Raw genomic sequence first — 8,261 nt, 5'->3', positions numbered from 1 at the left:
GACTGTTCACAGCTAGTGGAAGCCATATGGAATGCAATCTGGGTGATATCCCTTTATATGGTGGATAGGCTTTCAATGGAAAAACACCCATTTCAAAATAATGGCACTTCCTGGATGGATTATCCTCAGGTTATCACCTGCCATATCAGTTCTGTTATACTTCACAGACATTATTTTAAAAGTTTTTAAAACTTTTGCGTTTTTTCTAACCAAATCTACCAATTATATGCATATCCTAGCTTCTGGGCCTGAGTAATAGCAAGTTTACTTTGGGCACACTTCTCATCCAGAGGTGACAATACTGCCCCCTTTCACAAACCGTTTTAATGATGGTGTTGGAGTCGTGCCTAGCTGTGCAGTAATGAGTGAACAGGGAGTACAGGAGAGGACTGAGCATGCACCCCTGAGGGGCCCCCATGTTGAGGATCAGCGTGGCAGATGTGTTGTTACCTACCCTTACCACCTGGGGGCGACCCGTCAGGAAGTCCATGATCCAGTTGCAGAAGGAGGTGTTTACTCCCAGGGTCCTTAGATTAGTGATGAGCTTTGAGGGCACCATGGTGTTCAATGCTGAGCTGTAGTCAATGATTAGCATTCTCACATACAGTGGGGAGAACAAGTATTTGATACACTGCCGATTTTGCAGGTTTTCCTACTTACAAAGCACGTAGAGGTCACATTGTATGATTTTTAAGTAATTAATTTGCATTTATTGCATGACATAAGTATTTGATCACCTACCAACCGGTAAGAATTCCGGCTCTCACAGACCTTGTAACGCTCGTCGTAATCCTCCTCGTCTGAGGAGGAGCAAGGATCGGACCAAAGCGCAGCATGGTTTGAATACATACTTTAATTATTTAAACGAAGACGAAAAATACTTGACAAAATACAAAACAATAAACGACGTGAACAAACGAACGAAAACAGTACCGTGTGGCGAACAAACACAGACACGGCAACAATCACCCACAAACAAACAGTGAAAACAGTCAACCTTAATATGGTTCCCAATCAGAGACAATGACAAACACCTGCCTCTGATTGAGAACCATACTAGGCCAAACAATAAACCCAACATAGAAACACATAACATAGAATGCCCACCCAGCTCACGTCCTGACCAACTAAACAACACTGAACAAAGGAAATAAGGTCAGGAACGTGACAGACCTGTTAGTTTTTCTTTAAGAAGCCCTCCTGTTCTCCACTCATTACCTATATTAACTGCACCTGTTTGAACTCGTTACCTGTATAAAAGACACCTGTACACACACTCAATCAAACAGACTCCAACCTCTCCACAATGGCCAAGATCAGAGAGCTGTGTAAGGACATCAGGGATAAAATTGTACACCTGCACAAGGCTGGGATGGGCTACAGGACAATAGGCAAGCAGCTTGGTGAGAAGGCAACAACTGTTGGCGCAATTATTAGAAAATGGAAGAAGTTCAAGATGGCGGTCAATCACCCTCGGTCTGGGGCTCCATGCAAGATCTCACCTCGTGGGGCATCAATGATCATGAGGAAGGTGAGGGATCAACCCAGAACTACACGGAAGGAACTGGTCATAGACCTGAAGAGAGCTGGGACCACAGTCTCAAAGAAAACCATTAGTAACACACTACGCCGTCATGGATTAAAATCCTGCAGCGCACGCAAGGTCCCCCTGCTCAAGCCAGCGCATGTCCAGGCCCGTCTGAAGTTTGCCAATGACCATCTGGATGATCGAGAGGAGGAATGGGAGAAGGTCATGTGGTCTGATGAGACAAAAATAGAGCTTTTTGGTCTAAACTCCACTCGCCGTGTTTGGAGGAAGAAGAAGGATGAGTACAACCAAAAGAACACCATCCCAACCATGAAGCATGGAGGTGGAAACATCATTCTTTGGGGATGCTTTTCTGCAAAGGGGACAGGACGACTGCACCGTATTGAGGGGAGGATGGATGGGGCCATGAGATCTTGGCCAACAACCTCCTTCCCTCAGTAAGAGCATTGAATATGGGTCGTGGCTGGGTCTTCCAGCATGACAACGACCCGAAACACACAGCCAGGGCAACTAAGGAGTGGCTCCGTAAGAAGCATCTCAAGGTCCTGGAGTGGCCTAGCCAGTCTCCAGACCTGAACCCAATAGAAAATCTTTGGAGGGAGCTGAACGTCCGTATTGCCCAGCGACAGCCCCGAAACCTGAAGGATCTGGAGAAGGTCTGTATGGAGGAGTGGGACAAAATCCCTGCTGCAGTGTGTGCAAACCTGGTCAAGAACTACAGGAAACGTATGATCTCTGTAATTGCAAACAAAGGTTTCTGTACCAAATATTAAGTTCTGCTTTTCTGATGTATCAAATAGTTATGTCATGCAATAAAATGCAAATTAACTTCTTATGGCTGGGGGGCAGTATTGAGTAGCTTGGATTAATAAGTTGCCCAAAGTAAACGGCCTGTTCCTCAGTCTCAGTTGCTAATATATGCATATTATTATTATTAGTATTGGATAGAAAACACTCTACAGTTTCTAAAACTGTTTGAATGATGTCTGTGAGTATAACAGAACTCATATGGCAAGCAAAATCCTGAGGAGAAATCAAAACAGGAAGTGAGAAATCTGAGCTTTGTATGTATTCACCAGAGTCCCTAATGAAATCCCCTTGAGATATTAATGATGTTGCACTGCCTAGGGGTTCCACTAGATGTCAACCATCAATAGAAATTATAATGAGACTTCTATGGTGTTGTGGGAGTGAATGATAGCAGAATCTTTCAGGTGTCTGGCAGTCAGCCATTTTCTGATCACGCTTATTCCTCATGGTACCCACTTGCGTTCCATTTCTCATGAAGACAAGAAGGAATACTCCGGTTGGAACTTTATTGAAGCTCTATGTTAAAAACATCCTAATGATTGATTCTGTACTTAGTTTGAAATGTTTCTTCGACCTGTAATATAACTTTTTGAAGTTTTTGTCCGATGTAACGCTGACCAGAATGAGTGTTTGGATATGTATACCAAAAGCGCTAACAAAAGAAGGTATTTGGACATAAATAACGGATATTATCGAACAAAACAAACATTTATTATGGACCTGGATTCCTGGAGTGCTTTCTGATGTAGATCATCAAAGGTAAGGTAATATTTATCATGTAATTTCTTGTTTATGTTGACGTCAACATGGCGGCTAATTGTGACAAATTTTTCTGAGCGCCGTCTCAGATTATTGCATGGCTGGCTTATTCCGTAAAGTTTTTTTGAAATCAGACACAGCGGTTGCATTAAGGAGAGATATATCTATAATTCCATGTGTATTATCTTCTACATTTATGATGAGTATTTCTGTTGAATGATGTGGCTATGCAAAATCACTGGATGTTTTTGGAACTAGTGAATGTAACGCGCCAATGTAAACTCATATTTTGATAAATATGAACATTATCAAACAAAACATACATGTATTGTGTAACATGAAGTCCTATTAGTGTCATCTGATGAAGATCATCAAAGGTTAGTGATAAATTTTATCTCTATTTGTGCTTTTTGAAACTCCTCTCTTTCACTGGAAAAAAATAAATGGCTGTGTTTTTCTGTGGCTATATGTGGTGACCTAACATAATCGTTTGTGGTGCTTTTGCTGTAAAGCATATTTGAAATCGGACACTGTGGTGGGATTAACAACAAGAATAGCTTTAAAATGGTATGAGATACATGTATGTTTGAGGAATTTTATTTATGAGATTTTTGATGTTTTGAAAATGGCGCCCTGCACGTTCACTGGCTGCTGTCATATCGATCCCGGTAGCGGGATGCAGTGTGATACAATGTGATTTTCTGGATTTTTGTTTTAGATTCCGTCTCTCACAGTTGAAGTGTACCTATGATAAAAATTACAGACCTCTACATGCTTTGTAAGTAGGAAAACCTGCAAAATCGGCAGTGTATCAAATACTTGTTCTCCCCACTGTAGGTGTTCCTTTTGTCCAGGTGGGAAAGGGCAGTGTGGAGTGCAATAGAGATTGCATCATCTGTTGATCTGTTGGGGTGGTATGCAAATTGGAGTGGGTCTAGAGTTTCTGGGATAATGGTGTTGATGTGAGCCATGACCAGCCTTTCAAAGCATTCCATGGCTACAGACGTGAGTGCTACGGGTCGGCAGTCATTTAGGCAGGTTACCTTAGTGTTCTTGGGCACAGGGACTATGGTGGTCTGCTTGAAAGATGTTGGTATTACAGACTCAGACAGGGAGAGGTTGAAAATGTCAGTGAAGACACTTGCCAGTTGGTCAGCTCATGCTCGGAGTACACGTCCCGGTATTCCGTCTGGCCCTGCGGCCTTGTGAATATTGACCTGTTTTAACTTCTTGTGAATAGGGGGGGCGCTGTTTTCACTTTGGAAAAAACGTGCCCAAATTAACCTTTACTTCATACCCATCCCGGATCCGGGAGCATCCTCATCAAAAAAGCTGACTAGCATAGCCTAGCCTAACGGGACAGGGATATCATATAATATAATTTCATGAAATCACAAGTCCAATACAGCAAATGAAAGATAAACATCTTGTGAATCCAGCCTTCATTTTCGATTTTTAAAATGTTTTACAGCGAAAACACAATATGTATTTATATTAGCTAACCACAATAGCCAAACACACAACGGCATATTTTCACCATGTTTCCACCGCATAGGTAGCTTTCACAAAACCCACAAATAGAGATAAAATTAATCACTAACCTAGAACAACTTCATCAGATGACAGTCTTATAACATCATGTTATACAATACATTTATGTTTTGTTCGAAAATGTGCATATTTATAGCTACAAATCCTGGTTTTACATTGCAGCCACCATCACAAATAGCACCAAAGCAGCCAGAATAATTACAGAGAGCAACGTGAAATACATAAATACTCATCATAAAACATTTATGAAAAATACATGGTGTACAGCAAATGAAAGATAAACATCTTGTGAATCCAGCCAATATTTCCGATTTTTTAAGTGTTTTACAGCGAAAACACAATATTTTATCTTTCATTTGCTGTATTGGACTTGTGATTTCATGAAATTATATTATATGATATCCCTGTCCCGTTAGGCTAGGCTATGCTAGTCAGCTTTTTTGATGAGGAGGATCCCGGAACCGGGAGAGAGAAGCGGTAGAGATTAAGGTCTTACTCACATCGACTGCAGAGAGCGTGATCACACAGTCATCCGGAACAGCTGATGCTGTCATGCATGTTTCAGTGTTACTTGCCTCGAAGCGAGCATAGAAGTTATTTAGCTCGTCTGGTAGGCTCGTGTCAATGGGCATGTCACGCCCTGACCTTAGAGATCCCTGTTTATTCTCTATATTTTGGTTAGGTCAGGGTGTGACTAGAGTGGGTACTCTAGTTTTTGTATATCTATGTTTTATTTTCTTTGTTGGCCTAGTATGGTTCCCAATCAGAGGCAGCTGTCTATCGTTGTCTCTGATTGGGGATCATACTTCGGCCGCCCTTTTTCCCACCTTCAGTTGTGGGATCTTGTCTTTGTTTTGTTGCATGTATTTTGCACGACGAAGCTTTTCGTTCGTTGTATTGTTTATTGTTTCTTTTGCTGGTTCACATTTTAATAAAATATGATGAACCCAAATCACACTGCGCCTTGGTCTACCCTTAACGACGGAAGTTACAGAAGATCCCACCACCAATGGACCAAGCAGCGTGGTCAGGACGACTGGACCTGGGAGGAAATCCTGGAGGGAGCAGGACTCTGGACAAGGGCCGGGGAGTATCGCCGTCCGAAGGAGGAGATAGAGGCAGTGAATACGGTACGGCGACGATACGAGGAGATAGCTCAACAAAGCAAGCATGAGAGGCAGCCACAAAACATTTTGGAGGGGGGCACACGGGGAGATTGGCGGAGTCAGGGTTCAGACCTGAGCCAACTCCCCGTGCTTACCGCGGGGAGCGAGTGACCGGTCAAGCATCGTGTTATCCGGTTCTGTGCACCATGCCTTCAGTGCGCATCCACAGCTCGGTGCGCTCTGTGCAAGCTCCCCGCAGTTGCCGTGCTAGAGTGGGCATTCAGCCAGGACGGATTGTGCCGGCTCAGCCCTCCTGGCCTCCGGTGCGTCTCTTCGGTCCAGGATATCCTGCGCCAGCTCTACGCACGGTATCAACCCAGTGCGGCCTGTTCCAGCTCCCCGCACTTGCCGTGCTACAGGGGGGATTCAGAAAGGACGCGTTGTGCCAGCTCTACGCTCCAGACCTCCAGTGCGCCTCCACGGCCCAGCATATCCTGCGCCGGCTCTACGCACTATGCCTCCAGTGCGCCTTCATAGCCCAGTGCGTCCCGTGCCAGCTCTCCACACTCCACACAGCCTCCAGTGATGATCCATGGCCCGGAGCCTGTAGTGGTAATCCATGGCACGAAGCCTCCAGTGATGATCCATGGCCCGGAGCCTGTAGTGATGATCCATGGCAAGGAGCCGGCAGCGAGGGTCCCCAGTCCGGAGCCTGCAGTGACGGTCCCCAGTCCGGAGCCTCCAACAACGGTCCCCAGTCCGGAACTTCCCTTTGTAGTCTGTAATAGTTTGCAAGCCCTGCCACATCCGATGACCGTCGGAGCCGGTGTAGTACAATTTGATCTTAGTCCTGTATTGATGCTTTGCCTGTTTGATGGTTCGTCGGAGGGCATAGCGGAATATCTAATAAGCTTCCGGGTTAGAGTCCCGCTCCTTGAAAGTGGCAGCTCTACCCTTTAGCTCAGTGCGAATGTTACCTGTAACCCATGGCTTCTGCATTTATTGATGAAGCCAATGACTGATGTGATGTACTCCTCAATGCCATCGGAAGAATCCCGGAACATATTCCAGTCTGTGCTAGCAAAACAGTCCTGTAGTTTAGCATCCTCTTCTTCTGACCACATTTTTGTAGACTGAGTCACTGGTGCTTCCTGCTTTAATTTTTGCTTGTAAGCAGGAATCAGGAGGATAGAATTATGATCAGATTTGCCAAATGGAGGGCGAGGGAGAGCTTTGTACGCGTCTCTGTGTGTGGAGTAAAGGTGGTCTAGAGTTTTTTCCCCTCTGGTTGCAAATTTTACATGCTGATAGAAATTAGGTTAAGTATATTTAAATTTCTCTGCATTAAAGTCCCCAGCAACTAGCAGTGCCGCTTCTGGATGAGCGTTTTGCTGTTTGCTTATGGCGGTATACATCTCATTTAGTGCGGTTTTAGTGCCAGCATCGGTCTGTGGTAGTATGTAGACAGCTACTAAAAAATACAGATGAAAACTCTCCAGATAGATAGCGTGGTCTACAGCTTATCATGAGATACTCTACCTCAGTCGAGCAAAACCTCAAAACTTCCTTCGATATCGGGCACCAGCTGTTGTTTATAAATATGCATACAGTAGGCCCCCGCACCGTGTCTTACCAGAAGCTGCTGTTCTATCCTGCTGATAGAGTGTATAATGTGCCAGCTGTATGTTATTAATGTAGTCGTTCAACCACGACTTGGTGAAACATAAGATATCACAGTTTTTAATGTCGCGTTGTTAGGATATACGTGCTTTCAGTTCGTCCCTTTTATTTTCCAGCGATTGAACGTTAGCTAACAGTATGGATGGCAAAGGCAGGTTAGCCACTCGTCATCTGATGCTCACAAGGCATCCCGATCTCTTTCCACAAAATCTCAGTTTCTTTCTCCAACAAATGACAGGGATGAGGGTATATCCTTCCTGTCCGACTCATTAAAGAAACTTTATTTGTTCAATTTGAGTAATCGCTGTTCTGATGTCCAGAAGCTATTTTCGGTCATTAGAGATGGTAGCAGCAGCAGTATTTACAAAATAAGTTACAAACACAAACAAAATAGCATGGTTGGTTAAAAGCCAATAAAACGGCAGCCATCCCCTCCGGCGCCATCTTTTTCATGTATGCTATGTAACATAATTGATGAGGGTTGACATTGGTTTTGATTATGACCGTGGATGCATTTCAAAATCACACAATTATAAGTATGACGCAAGATAGGATTAAAAACAAATGTAAATAACAAGTATTGGCTATCCAGCAAGCTAGCTAGCTAAGTTTAGTAGCTAAAAGTGAGGAGAAACAATAATACAAAAGTGTAACTTTTGTAAATCTCTAAAACTATAAAGTTCTAGATGGTTTTACTATAAAAAAAGATTTGCCTAAGCATGCCTGTTAGACATGGCGGTAGTTAGATACTGTATGTTCTGCCTACCTACCTAAGAACATTTGTACGGTTTGGTCACTGTGCAAAG

This window comes from Salvelinus alpinus, chromosome 18, assembly GCF_045679555.1.
Source record: "Salvelinus alpinus chromosome 18, SLU_Salpinus.1, whole genome shotgun sequence".
NCBI classification, from domain to species: Eukaryota; Metazoa; Chordata; class Actinopteri; order Salmoniformes; family Salmonidae; genus Salvelinus; species Salvelinus alpinus.
This window is presented reverse-complemented; position numbering follows the sequence as displayed.